The 14549-nt window shown below is 39.9% G+C and overlaps 1 protein-coding gene and 1 long non-coding RNA gene across 3 annotated transcripts in view; one reads left to right on the forward strand and one right to left on the reverse strand.

Annotated features, from left to right (window-relative positions):
• Positions 1-6424, forward strand: part of LOC116103636 — a 22860-nt gene extending 16436 nt beyond the window's left edge. Inside the window, exon 3 of the long non-coding RNA XR_004123522.1 lies at positions 6289-6424. This is a non-coding gene — a long non-coding RNA (uncharacterized LOC116103636). The remainder of the gene's footprint in view (positions 1-6288) is intronic.
• Positions 1-14549, reverse strand: part of Pcsk5 (proprotein convertase subtilisin/kexin type 5) — a 416074-nt gene that overhangs the window by 308868 nt on the left and 92657 nt on the right. The window lies entirely within an intron of this gene.

Below are 14549 nucleotides of genomic sequence, written 5' to 3' on the forward strand. Positions count from 1 at the left end.
CCTTTCCTCTCCAACTTGTTTCTTGGTCATGATGTTGTGCAGGAATAGAAACCCTGACTAAGACACCTACTAATACAGAAGTAGAGAGGCTCACAGCCATCCATTGGGCTGAGTACAGGGTCCCCAATGAAGGAGCTAGAGAAAGGACTCAAGGAGCTAAAGAGTTTGCAGCCCCTTAGGACGAACAGCAATATGAACTAACTAGTACACTCAGAGTTCCCAGGAACTAAAACTAAACTAAAACTCCAACCAAAGAGTATAAATGGGGGGACTCATGGCTCCAGCAGCATGTGTATAGCAGAGGATGGCCAAGTCGGTCATCAATGGAAGGAGAAGACCTTGGCCCTGTGAAATCTACATTTTTAAGTGCTAGTTCTCAACAAAAGCAACAATATGTTGGAGAAATAGCTCTCTCTAGGTCTGGAGCAGAAAGAATACAAAGTGCTGAAAAAACATGATCAGATTTCTTCAGAGTACATAGGAGCCCTCTTGAACAGTAACTTAGTCCTTAAATTATGACAACTTGTGAAGCAAAAAAAGAGTAATGTCAGAAATGAGTCATTACATTTAAAAAGAATCCATGAATTCACATGGTATTTAGAAAAGAAGGAATGTAAAGATGGGACCACAGAATTAGAAATCATCTTGCACGTTGACAGAGTGATTCATGGAGACAGGCATCATCATTAAATGAGACACCTTGGCAAAGGTTGGCAAAGAACAGAATATTTGCACATCCTAAAATATCACTTCTCAGATCTTTCATTAATTATAAAGCAAACAAGGCCTTTATAGTGAAGAAATCTACCAACCAGTGAATATATTTAACATTGCCAAGTTGAGACTTCTGACATCATGCCACCTGGCATGAAGGATTAAGGAGATATAATCTATCCTTGGTGTGGAGGGGTGTGCTCCTAATATTTAACTCCTCATCTAGTCTTAAAACAAATCATTAACAAACGTCAAAGTAAGATTTATTCAACTGAAAACTGGTCTGCACAAGAGCGTCAGCATTAGGAGGTAGAGACAAGATAAGATGGGTCTGAGTTTCAGGCGAGCTAGAGCCACAAAATGAGACCCTGTATCAAATGAAGAAATCAGCCCAAAACACACACAGACCTGAGAGACTGCATTTCATCACTCTCAACCCTATTTCTGAAAGGCTCATTGGTATTGAAGGAGTTAAGGAGAGGGAACAAAGAGTGATAGCAGGTAACCTCAGGCTCTGGGTCAAAAGAAATCTTTGGCTAATTGAAAACAAACCACCAATTTATTAAAAATGGTATTGTGGAAAATTTTGAAGATGGACAGAAATCTGATAAAACATTAATTTGTACAAATAAAGACTATAATTTTGATTACTAAAGACCATTTTCTTGACTTAGTCTACTACATACTTCTAGAATCTAGATGGGAAAGAGACAGAAAGACAGAGGAGACAGAGATAAAAAGACAGAGAAAGGAGAAAGGGAAGGAGAGAGAGAAAGTGTGTGTGTGTGTGTTTCTATGACTGTGTGTGTATATATATATATATAGGTATATACAAAGAAAGAGAAAAATATTAGCTTTTGGTAAATCCAGGTGAACTCAATGTTTGTCTTCACAATACTAGTTTTTCACCACGTCTATAGAATTCAAATTTATCAAAATGTTGGAAGAGGTGAATTCATCACATATCTTCTTTAAAATCTTTTTGCTAAAGAATATGTGTCACAGTGAACACAGGATGTCAGAATGATGGAGTAGGGGATAGCTTAGAGAGAATTTGTCGTGTCTAGACTACCAAGCCATACAGAAAACAATCCAGTCTTTTGCTAATCAACACCACATCTGGCCTGGGTAAGCACCTCAATAGCCGTTATGTTCTAGAAAGCTAAGTACTCTTTGTTCTGGAATGTCCATGGAAATGTCTACCACATCCACCAGATTTCTGTTGGGGCAGGATATCGCAGTCCACTGTACACTCTCATATCATATTCTACATGACTCTTCTAAATGACTTTGTCCCATAGCTGTCTAACAAGGCCATTGAGACTAATCAGAAAACAAGTATAAGATATAGAAAGAAGGTAGTAAGGTAGAAAAGAAAATGTATATCCCAAGATTTTTCCTTAACCAACCAAGACAAATGCTGTTATCTTTTTTTACCATTAGATTTGACCTAGGAACTGTTGATAGAAGATACCCTACAACCATGATCAATAGCTTATTAAAAAATGAATCAGTAGCCAAAAGAACTGGGCTCTGGAGACTCAAAATATCCTGTGGCTCAAGTGTGTGTTTTCCTTGGGAGCTCTCTCTCTCTCTCTCTCTCTCTCTCTCTCTCTCTCTCTCTCTCTCTCTCTCTCTCTCTCTCTCTCTCCCCACCAAATTAAGTGATTGAAATTTCTGATCATTTGCAATTCAATCAAATAAAATAACACCATGTAAAATATCTTAGGCAAAACCAGGTCAGAGAAGAAAATGCAGGCTGTTCAAATACTTCTCTCTTAAATTCGCAAAGCACATTAACAAAATAAGTCAGAGGTCTTGCATAAAGAAACCTGCAGATCCTTCAAATCAGTGCATTCCAAATGACTTGACTATAGAAATTCCTATTAACAATTCTCCTAAGTAAGCTGAGTGTGGCGCTGTACACCTATATACAATCCAAACAGTTGGGAGGTGATGGAGGATGGAAAATCCTGAGTTGAATGTGATGTTCAGCCCCACACAATGTGTTTAGTATCAGCCAGAATGACAGGAAAGCATGTCTCAAAATATCCTTGCAAATAATATTCTGGAAGGATTTCTTGCAGTAATTTTATGTAAGTCGTTCATTTGCTGCAAAGAAATCCCCTTCATTGTTTTTGACTTCCATATTTCAAATACCTACACCAACATTAGAATTTGGGGGCCATGTAATCAAATCAAAGATGGCTTCATCAAAGGGCTTAGAAAGAAGGCTGGTCCCTAGTGTGCCTATGGTCAGCTCTGGGACAAAACTTAAGTTTGTCTATTTGCCTCCAGCTGACTGACTCACTGCAGTCCAGGGAATTCAATTAATTGTTGAATGAATAAAATCATTACCAATTTACTTTTTTTCCCCTGTGGTTTTACAATTTGTTGCTTTCCTCCATTTTCCATCCTGCTACACATTAAATTAATGCCTTTATTGAACAGTCTGCAGTAACTCTTAGTTTTCCGTTTTGGGAGGACAGAACAAGCTCAATGCTCATTAGTGTGCACACCCAGTTCAAACGATTTGTCTGCTGCACATTCTCTTTCACGCTCCAGAATGGACGGGTCTGATCATTACAGATCTCTTTAATCTTTCATTTTCTTAGACTAAACTCTACAAATGGCAAAGTTTCTTGTCCTGTTTTACTTCATCCTTCAATTTACAAAAATGAAAAGCAAGTTTACCACATACTCTTCTAAAGTAGTACACTGGGGAACATGATTACAGGCTATTGTGCACAGGCCTAGTAGAATTAATTTCATTCCTTCAAAACAGAACATATACTTCCAGATTATCAGGTTACTGGAACAGATGGTTTTACTGCCCTCAATCTACTGCCAAAACACGCTAGAGCAGTGCAAGTCTTTGTAATGCTTTCTGACCATCAATGATCCCACAGAGATCATAAAACACGGTGTCACACTTGAGACTCATGCATGGGTGACACTGCTCTTGAAGGACACAAAATGACTGATATTGAGAAGATGTCATGGGCTTCATGAAAACCATCTTTAAATGTTTTCAGGGAAGACTTGGGATAAGGCAAGAGAGCTTGCCTAGCACGTGTGAGGCCCTAGGTTGTTTTATTCCCTGTCCCGAAAAAGAAACAAATATGTTTCCTGAAAGGACTGTATTTCTTCCTGCTGGCCTGCATGTACAACTTCAATGATAGCTGGTTCTTCTTTCTTCCTTCCTTCCTTCCTTCCATCCTTTCTTTCTTTCTTTCTTTTTCTTTTTCTTTCCTTCTTTCTGTTCTCCTCATCACCATCATCCTTCTTCTTCTTCTCCTTCTCTTCCTCCTCCTCCTCTTCTCCTCTTCATCCTCCTCATCCTTCTTCTTCTTCTCCTCTTCCTCCTTCATCATAATCTATTTTATTTTTGTCACGATTGGTTATTCTCTCTTGGAGGCCTGTTCTTCTCTATTAAGAGACAGAAAGGGAGTGAACCCAGAGGAAAAGGGAGGTGGGGAGAGACTAGGAGGAGTGGAAGGAGGTGAAAACAGGATATATCGCATGAGGAAACAATCCATTCAGTAAAAGTTAAAAATAAATTGTTTGCTTTAATTACAGTACTTGTTATTCTAAGATGGTATTGCGTATATCTAGTGAGATAATCCCCCAGTACAGATTCTGGCATCATCAAGAACCAGATTTTCAGAAGGGGGAAATAAAGGTATGGATGTAAAATTGATATATAATTTGTATCAAATAGGAAATATTTATATAGGAAATATTGTAGCTGGCAGGAAATATTTATGATATATTTTTTGTTTATTGTAAAGTTCTAAAAACTAACCCAATAGCAACCATCCTAGTACATTATCATAGTCTCTATGAATTGACTTAGTGCCAAAGAATCAATAGAGGTGAGCTTAGCTATAACTCACAGCACTGGGAATATGGAACACGAAGATACTACCTTCTGAAGGCAGATAGGAACCCCACTGGAGCAATAGGGACACCAACCCACACAAAAACTTCCAACCCCAAATTTATCCTGTCTACAATAAATGCATGGACAGGGGAGGGAGCAGAGACTGAGGGAATGGGCAATAACCAACCCAACTAGAAACCCATCCCATGGGCAAGCACCAATCTATGACACTTTTAAGGATACCCAGTTATGCTTGCAGATGGGAGTCTAGCAAGGCTGTTCTCTGAAAGGCTCCAACCAGCAGCTGACTCAGAGGGATTCAGAGACCCACAGGCAAACAGTTGATGGAGCTTGGGGACTCCTATAGAAGAGTTGGGGGAAGGACTGCTGGCTTTAAAGGGGATAGGGACTCCACAGGAAGTCCAACAGAGTTAACTAACCTGGACCCATTGGGTTCTCAGAGTCTGAACCACAAACTAAAAAGCATATATGGGCTGGACCTGGCCCCCCAACCCTGCACATATGTTGCAGATGTGCATCTTGGTCTTCTTGTGTGTCTTAAATAACTGCAATAGGGGCTATCCCAAAAGCTGTTGCCTGTCCCTAGGATACGTTCTTCTAGCTGGACTGCCTTGTTTGGCCTCAGTGGGAGAGAATGTACCTAGCCCCGCAGACACCCTGAAGTACCAGGGTGGGGATACACAGGGGTACCTCCACCTTCTCAGAGGAGAAAGGGACTGGGAAGGGACATATTGTAGGAGGGGTGACCAGGATGGGGGGAATTATCAGAATATAAAATGAATAAATAAAGATAAATTTCTTTTTAAAAAGGAACAAGAGTCTTTGATGTTTCATTCCAGGCATGCAGGAACTACACTAGTGAAGCAGGAAATAGCTTATATCATACCCAGATTAAAACAAACAAAATATAAATAACAATCAAGACAAAAGATTGTGAAAAATATAGGATCCATATCAACAGGACTTGGCCACTGAATGGGTTCTCCCTGGGCAAAGGTGGGTGATTTACAACTTCAATAAAATAATTTAAATGTCTAATCTCATGGATTAGTTTTTTTAATGGAAAAAAGCATCAGTAGCCTTTGGGGAAAAAGTTAAGAAAGTAAGTGCTTAATGAATATATGTTGAGGTTTGGTCTATTGCTCTGTGTTGTAATGCTAAGTGTGGGAAACCAAGGCCTGGTTGCCCCAGAGATGAGAGAGTATGCATGTAGACCCAAGTGATACTATCTGACTTTGCCCCCAAGTTACTTCAGATTGGTGAGTAAATAAGCCTATAGCCTATAGCTGGCAGAATAGAGATAGGCAGGGTTTAAGGTTCCTAGGCTTGGGGTTGGAGGAGAACCAGGCGAGTTAGGAGAGAGAAGGCTCTATAGGGTAAAAATTTTAAAATAATGGCCATGTGGCTTGGTTTTAAAAACAGCCAAAATGAAAAGTGGCAAATTATATAATGGGATTATTGCCTGGGAAATAGACATAATACCATGGAGAATAGATATCTGCCCAGCTGTTGTGCTGATTAGGGCTTATTCTAAATAATGAAAGTTGTGTGTCTTTTATCCGGGAACTGAATGATCAAAAGCAGGGTAGAAGACCCAGATTGAGATTAAACATTTTCTACAACAAATATAACTAGGCATTTAGCATCAACGTTGCCTTTCTTGTTTGTAGGCCAAATAAACCGATGGGCAGTTCCTCCTGAAACTGAAGAAATCACAGAAAGAAAAGAGCCCACTTGGAGATCCTTGAAGATGAACAGGAAATTCAGGCTCTCTCTCATGGCAAAGACGAATAGACAACCTTCCATGTGGAGGTACGTACGGCCAGCTGGGTTGCAGCTGTCTCAACTGAACTTGAATTTTAGGCTTTTGGCTCTATGACTTACTAAAATGTCAAGGTAAACTAAACACGAGAACTGATCCCCCGAAACACAACCATCAAAAGCCATGTCACAAAACTTTAAATAACCTAGGCTATTCAACTCAAGTTTTGAAAGAAGAGAAAACAGAGAAGAAGCCAAAGAATGAAGGAGATTTAAAGGTAACCACAATGCCTGAGCTTCTGTGAGCCTGGGTCAAACCAAAAGTTAACAGTGGAAGTAGAGGATCTAGACTCTGCACATTTGAATAGTAAAAAGAGTTGATTATGAAATTTTCTCTGAAAATGGTACTGAGGCTTTATTATAAAATGCAATGTTTCTTATCTTATAGAAATACATCCTAGGACATTTAGTGATAAAACGAGGAATGGTATCAGCTTTAGGGTTATCGGAGTAAAGGGGTAATAAATGAAAGATTGGCCTTGAGTTGATATTACCCAAGTTGGTAATTGGGAATGGTATTCATTATATTTGTCTTTCGGGTTTTGCTTTCAATTTTATAAAAAAATGTTCTATTATGTTCCTAGTATACGCATGTAAAATAAGGATCAGATGTGTGTCCCCACCCCAGAATTCAGACCACGAGGCCTAAGTTTCTGATAAAACCCAAGAAAGTATTTTTCAACAGAATACCTTAGTACAGAAAGGACCGTGTGAGTATAGTATATTTCTAACTAGTGAAAATGTAAAAGGTGAGGACTGAGTACTCACTGAGATCTGCAATTAGGATTCAGGATCAATCTAATTTGGTGGCACGTTGACTTTTTCAGTATCTTTTTAAAGCTTGGCCTGTTTCAAAACAGGCAATAACTGTAGGAGAGTATAGTGTCCATCGTAGTGTGCTTGTGTACTATGCATAGATGCAAAACAGAAGGGCTAAAGATGCAAAGCACAAGCTCAGAAGAAAACCAGAAATGGGCATTGTAAACATGTTACTAGGCCTGGCGACCAAGGCCTATAATCCTAGCTATAATGAAAGCTGATGTGGAGAGACCACAAAATCAAAGGCCTGCTTGGGACACTGTGAGTTCAACACCACCCTGGCCAACTTTCATGAGAGCCCATCACAAACTGAAAAACTGAAAGAAGACTGGATGTACAGTTTTGTGCTAGAGTGGTTGTCTAGCAGACACAAGGCCCCAACTTCAGTCCCCAGTCCTACAAAATAACTAAAACAGAACTTGTCAGGAACAAAAAGCTAAAAATAAATTTATTCTAACTTTACTACCATGGAGAAGAGAGTCAAGCTGAAGTTTGTTTAGCTCAGTGAAGGAGAAGAATGATTTCTGAATTAAGTTTTCAAGTCATAAATTTAACCAAACTTCCAGAACTATGCAGAGAAATCATTAAGTCCACAAATCTAAACTTTGGACATAATATTCTTTCTGGGGTTTCACATATGCTAATTTTATATGCTGGGTGAGAATTTCTATATTGGTAGTCTTTTCTATAAGGATCAAATTCATATCACTAGGAAGTCAAGAGACTATGAATAAAACAAAAGCCACACTTCTTCTGAGTAATATTTAACATTTTTCCCATTAATGTGGCATCAAACAGTCACCATCCAGGCTAATTGACCATTTCTTCAGCATAAAGAGCTAGAAAGGTGTTTCATCAGACTTTCCTTTTTTTAATCAAGAAGAGAATAATCAGCAAATGTACTTTCCATTTTGTCCACATCATCTGCCATCAAAAATGGCACGTTTGCAAATTTTGATTCTGATCCATGCAATTAAGTAATCAAGCCTTGTTCCTGGAATTAGCAGCTTCTTTCTGCTTGTCTCGCTGTAGTCTACTTTATGTGCTGCACAGCAGCTCCCTCAGCTTATACCCCTCCATATTGACTACCATCCCTAACATAGAATCCCATCGCAGGCAGGAGATTGCCCACCAAGTACTTCTTACATTGGCAAACTGATAATTCAGACTGACATGAAGGTAATTATTACTTTCTTTTCCTCCAAGCAACCTAGGTGTGTTTCATTCTTTATGAAAGAAATCACAGGACTTCTTTCCCTCTGTTAATGTTCTAACCAAGTTCACTGTCAACAAAATGAAGGGAAAGCAGCAGTATAGAGATTGTCTTGCAGAATTTTAGAATTTGAATTCCCAACATGGAACATTAGAAACTTTTTTTGTTGTTGTTTTAGAAATAACCAAGATTATTTCTATGACTATGAAATATGTTGAAATCTAGAGGACCAATTCTCTTTTCACTTTTGTCCAAAGACTCATATTGAGCTAGTGACACCAGCTGCTAGCAGAGAGAGGTTTCAATAAACCCCAAACGGCCTGGGTCACTGCACCTGACCCTAATCATAGGTGAAACCAGATTGAGAAACGAGGAATTCAGAGAGACCATTTGATAAAAGGAGTTTAATCAGCATGTTCAGGACGTGACACACATTAAGGAAGCTCAAAGGTCAATCTTATCTGCTTTCCAACAGAAAATAAGTTACTAATTAAAGAAAAGTCTTGGAAAACTTGATTGAAAATGACTTTTCTCCCCTTAACAGCCCTGTTTGTCACCATGGTAGAGAGGTTTCAGGGGTGGGCTACCTGGATACTTTTCACTCTTAGACAGCATAACTGACAAGACAAATTATTATTGCAAAGTGAATTAGATCCCTCAAAATGCTCATAGAAGGCTGTGTTAATTCACATTAGCAGAAGAATGGATGCTACCAGAAGTGTGCCACCCTCCCCCACCAGGTTGGTCCCTACCTTTTGGCCCCTCAGAAAGCACTTCCATTGGCTAGCCATAGGTTTATCTAACATTCTTATGATACCTGCTCCCAGCACACCATCATGTGGAACAATGAAATACATACTGACATAATTATCTCAAGGTGACTGACAAGTGTCAAGTAAGGTTCTATTGTGTACTATCAATGGACCAGCTTTCATACACTAAGGAAAATGATTAAACTTTTCCAAACCCATACCCACAAAATTACTCCCTAGGGCAATGTGGCCATCTTGTTCCATATTGCCTCCTCATATGCACAAAGTCGCAAGTGCTATAAAAATATCCCTGGAAATGCTTGCTGATCAGAGCCTGATATGTCTGTCTCCTGAGAGGCTCTGCCAAAGCTTGACAAATACAGAGGTGGATGCTCGCAGCTAACCATTGGACTGAGTGTGGGGTCCCCAATGGAGGAGTTGGAGAAGAAACTGAAGGAAGCAACAGTGCCAACCAGCAAGACCCCCAGAGCTCCTGGGGACTGGACCACCAACCAGAGTACACATGGAGGGACCCACGGCCCCAGCCACATATGTGGCAGAGGATGCCCTAGTTGGACATCAGTGAGAGGAGCGGGCCTTGGGCTTGAGGGGTTTTGATGCCCCAGTGTAGGAGAATGCCAGTGGGAAGGCAGGAGTGGGTGTTTGGGTTGGGGAGCACCCTCATAGAGGTAGGGGGAGAGGGGATGGGATAGGGGTTTCCAGAGGGGAGACCTGGAAAGGGAATAACATTTGAAATGTAAATAAAGAAAATACCCGATAAAAGAAAACAAAAGAAAAATGAATGAACAGCTGGATGGATTCACAAATAAATGGGACTCAACAGGTACCACGTCAAGTAAGATTTCCATCTAGAGCATATACGGACACTTCCAGAGACACAGGCTTACTTTTTCTTGCAATGATAATAAATAAATGTTCTTACCTTGTGTAATTTCATTGATTCCATAAGCAAGAGTTGAGGTGCCATTATTCTAGTTTAGTCTTACATATGTTTGATCATTATATATTCTTTGCCCAATGTTTGAGAATCTTGAAGACTCAACCTCTTCAAGAAGGTTTTAAGGATTTTCAAAATGCTATGGCAGGGTTAGGAATTGATATCCCACAGAACATTATTATTAATACATTTGAGAAATGAGATAATGTATAGGAAAGAAATGTCAGAAAAGCATTCTGAGACCACTTGACTCCACCAGGTGAAGCCATCCACTGCTAGGAAGGGCAAGTTGAAAGAATGGCATGTGTAGGTAGGAATGGTGCTTGTTGGAATAGTTGGTGTCGACACATGAAGATATTAACAGAGTGGTCACCATTTAGATCACAGATCTAAAGCATCTTCAGTGGCTAGAGGCAGGGAAGAATAGTTGTTCCTGGCTCATGGACCAAATAGTACAAACCTCAGAAACACAACGTTAAATTCAAAGGTCAGATGAAAACAAACAAACAAACAAAAAAACACACTTTCAAGTAAAATTACAAGGATATAACTTATATAAAAATACAAGCTTTAAAAAATCCACTTTTTAAGACTGTAGGTTTAAAGAAGCTACTTAGAAATTAAAGATCCAGTGCAATGAAAACATTAGTACAAATAATTTAATTGTTCATGTTTTGTTGAGCTAACCTGTCTGCCTGCCTGCCTCCTTTCTTCCTTCCTTCCTTCTTTCCTTCCTTCCTTCCTTCCTTCCTTCCTTCCTTCCTTCCTCCCTCCCTCCCTTTCTTCCTCCTTTTCTTCCTTTCTAATAGGGCCACTTACCAGGGGTGGCCCAAGGTAATGAGGATTCCATAAAGATCTTCAGTTCCTCACTTCATGTAATATCCCTGCAAGGAACTGTACATATTAATGCTCACACAGATCTGCAACAACTTAATTGTGTTAAAGTAGACCATGCATGGTGGATTGGCCTAAGCAATAAGAGATCTGGGTACTATAAGAAGGATGGCAAGTCAGAAAGGCTGGAATTAACTGGGAGAATAGGTGTGGGAACAGCATCCAAGCAGAGGACCTGTGGGAAGATGGACCTCAGGTCAAATGAAGTCTGCATTCGAAAGGCAGTGGGGCAGCTGGCAGTGAAATGCCATACAGACAAGAGCTCACTCTTACTGCCACAGAATGTAAAAGTGAATACATGGGGAGGTGCTTACATCCATTGGCTGGTTTAGAGTTTTAATGATCAATCTTGACTATGACACACAGAACAGAGAATATAGAGCTTGGGAAGCCGATCCACAGCTATTGCAAGACCCTTAATTAGGAGTCAGGAAATGTTTAAATTAAAGCAGAAGGGGTGGGGGAGGAGAACTGACACTGAAAGGGCAGAATGGCTTGGACTAGCTGGAGTGTCTTTAGTAGATGAAGTAAGGATGTTACGGATGCTTCTATCAGCTCACAAAGAAGAGGTATATGAAGAATCGAGAGGGTGTGGTCATGCACTTGGTTTAGGGAAGAATACTGTTTAACACAGTGGGTCTGAGACTGGAGTTCATTAAATGGAATCCTGCAAGGTTGCCCACCGGCTGGTATCTGGAGCCTTGGATATTGAGAGTGTTCTCATTATTCCCTGATAAGAACTGCTCACAGTACTTAAAGCCTTTGGTATTGGGTGTGTCTGAACACCTGCTTTCCTTCTGAGTGCTGGGACTTTGGAACATAGAAAGCACAGGGGCCTATGTGACCCACCCACCCCCACCAGCAATGTGAAGCTCTAAGACACCATGTCCCATGTGTTACCACATTTAGTTCCTGGCACTTCACTAAGGGAACTCTCTTGGAAGCTAGAGCCTGGTTTCTTCTGGACTTTGCCCCATGGGACTTTTCCATCTGCCGATTTTGCTTGGTGCTCTTTCACTGACGGTAACCATAGCTGTGAGTATGACGGCACTCTGAGTCATGTGAGCCCTCCTAGGAATTTACGGAACTTGTGGGTGGTCTTGGGGACCTCCCATTAAGTTTCAAGTAATAATATTGAGATAATCTGGAAGACAGAAGTCAGAAGCTCGTGGGTTAGCTCTTGGCTGGAGATTAAGGCATGGGCCTATCAGTGATTTGCATTCTCCCCAGACTCAATGTCCAGCATGGAGAACTGGAATAAACTCAATTAGGCACAAACTTAAGAAACTATCAATGTAGGTTACTTTCCACTAGATGTACTGACGTAGAGAGGGTAGCATGCTTTGAGAGGTCCTAGACTTTGTTAGTGGTATAAACTAGTGCAGCAATGCCAAGTCTCAAGTCAGTGGCTCTAGCAGCCGTCCTGCTGAGCTGGAGTCTACCTTTCATAGGTGACTCTTGCTTGCCTGAGAAAATGCCACATGCTTGCAGCTTTCTACCATGTTGCATTTTCAATTAAAACAACTAAAGGAGGGGTCTTAAGTGGATGATTTCCAAGCTGCTGGGATAATAATGCCACAAACTCCCCCAGATTTTATTAGAGTCAAATGACAGTATAAACCAGTAGGAAAATGCGTGCCAACCACAGAAACGGCAATGCCTCAAACTCTTGGAGCCCCGAACACTATGCTGTTGGCTGAGGAAGAACCATGTGGCTTCAAATCATTTTTCGCAATTACTATGCTAGCTAGTTCATTGTTTTTGGCAGCTATGCCCTCCATAATGACAGAACTCAGCTAATTTTCACTCTGCAGATCGGCAAATATGATTCTGGAGAAACCACCCAGAGAGCGTTCATGAAATCTGAGGCAGTGCATCAAAAACACGAGTCCATTTGTGACGATCAGGCTTCAAAGGACAGACACTAAACATGCCACCCAACATGATTCCCAGGAAGTTCTCAGACGCTGATCCCAACCACCAGTGTCAGAGACAAAAACAAACAAACAAACAAACAAAAAAAAAAAAAAACAAAAAAAAACAAAACCAAAAAAAAAAAAAAAAAAAAAACCCCGAAACATCCAGGCTTTTTTTTTTCTCTTTCTCCCCAAGTTTTACTTTTAATTAACACATCAAAACTTAAAAATGTATGGGTAACCACATGCTATCCCATCATGTCTTCAAACATTTATCATTTATCTGTGGCAGAAGCACTCCACATCCTTCCTTTCAGCCTCTTGTAGCGACCAATGTGTCATCTTTGCTACAATTGGAGTCTTTGTCTCAGAATGCATATCTGCCTTCTCCTATGTAACTCCTAACTTAGCATACATTGATCCACCCCTTTCTTTCCTTGCTCTTTACTTGAATTTGCCTTTTTCTGTGTAGGAAATAATATGTTTTAAAAGTTATTTACTATAAGAGTCTCCAAAAGCATCATTGGCTCTTAAATATTATGCAAAAAAAATGAGCATATAGTGTCTTGTCAATTTCCTCTGGTAATTAATATTTAAATGAAAAAAAGAAACCTATACTTCCACTCAAGTTTCATTTCTAAGTTGTCTTCTTCATATCCACCAAGAGCCCAACTGTTGAATTACAGTAGGAATATGTCTTTTAGAGTGATTTCAAAAGCTTTCAACTGGATAACCCCTCCCACAAAGAGAAACATTGCAAAAAAAAATTAAATTTTTTTTAATATTTTTTAACATTGCAAAAAGGATTAAATAAAAAAGTGCATTAAACTCATAATGAATGATGTCCCTGAAGGAATGAAGGGATGCTAATAAGGATAGGGGGCTTCAACTAGATTCTGTAAGCATAAGTATGTGTGAAAACAATTACTCTGTTGAATTCTATGATCTATGTAACAGATGTTCCCAGATACTTGATGAAAAGTTTTCTTAACCTTACAGTCTTAGCAGTCAAACTAAACTTCCTTCAGAGTATTACAGTTGCCCACTACATCAGCCAGATAAGTCAAAACCAATTCTCCTACATGGGTCTGGATCTCCGTGGCTTCTCTACCTGATAAGTTTTGCCTTTGGAGCATCTTGAGAGCATAGCAAGCAAGGTTAATATGAAGAGATATTTTCATTTAACTTGAAACTTAAATAATTGAAAAATACCCCTCGTTTACCTATCCTCTATTTGAAAATGCTGCCAGAAAAAGCAAACGTAAGCTGACCATGTATGCTTTAAAATGCCCCCAGAAGTTTAAAAATACTTCTTCCATCTGATAACTGGGAAACAAAATAAGATATTGCTCTTACAACCTTGTGTTCAAGATAAGGCTGCACAGGTGGTTGTTCACAGAGACTCCTGGACCGCAGCATCTCATCAGTAGGGAACTTATAAGGAATGCAATGTCTCAGACTACGCCATGGAGAAAGGTGGAACGAATTGGCAATAATCAGTCTCAAACCCTCCAGGTGATTCCACTGTCTGACCGTTTATGAATCACAGATGCAGAGA

Source organism: Mastomys coucha, unplaced genomic scaffold (assembly GCF_008632895.1).
Source record: "Mastomys coucha isolate ucsf_1 unplaced genomic scaffold, UCSF_Mcou_1 pScaffold21, whole genome shotgun sequence".
In the NCBI taxonomy this organism is placed as follows: domain Eukaryota; kingdom Metazoa; phylum Chordata; class Mammalia; order Rodentia; family Muridae; genus Mastomys; species Mastomys coucha.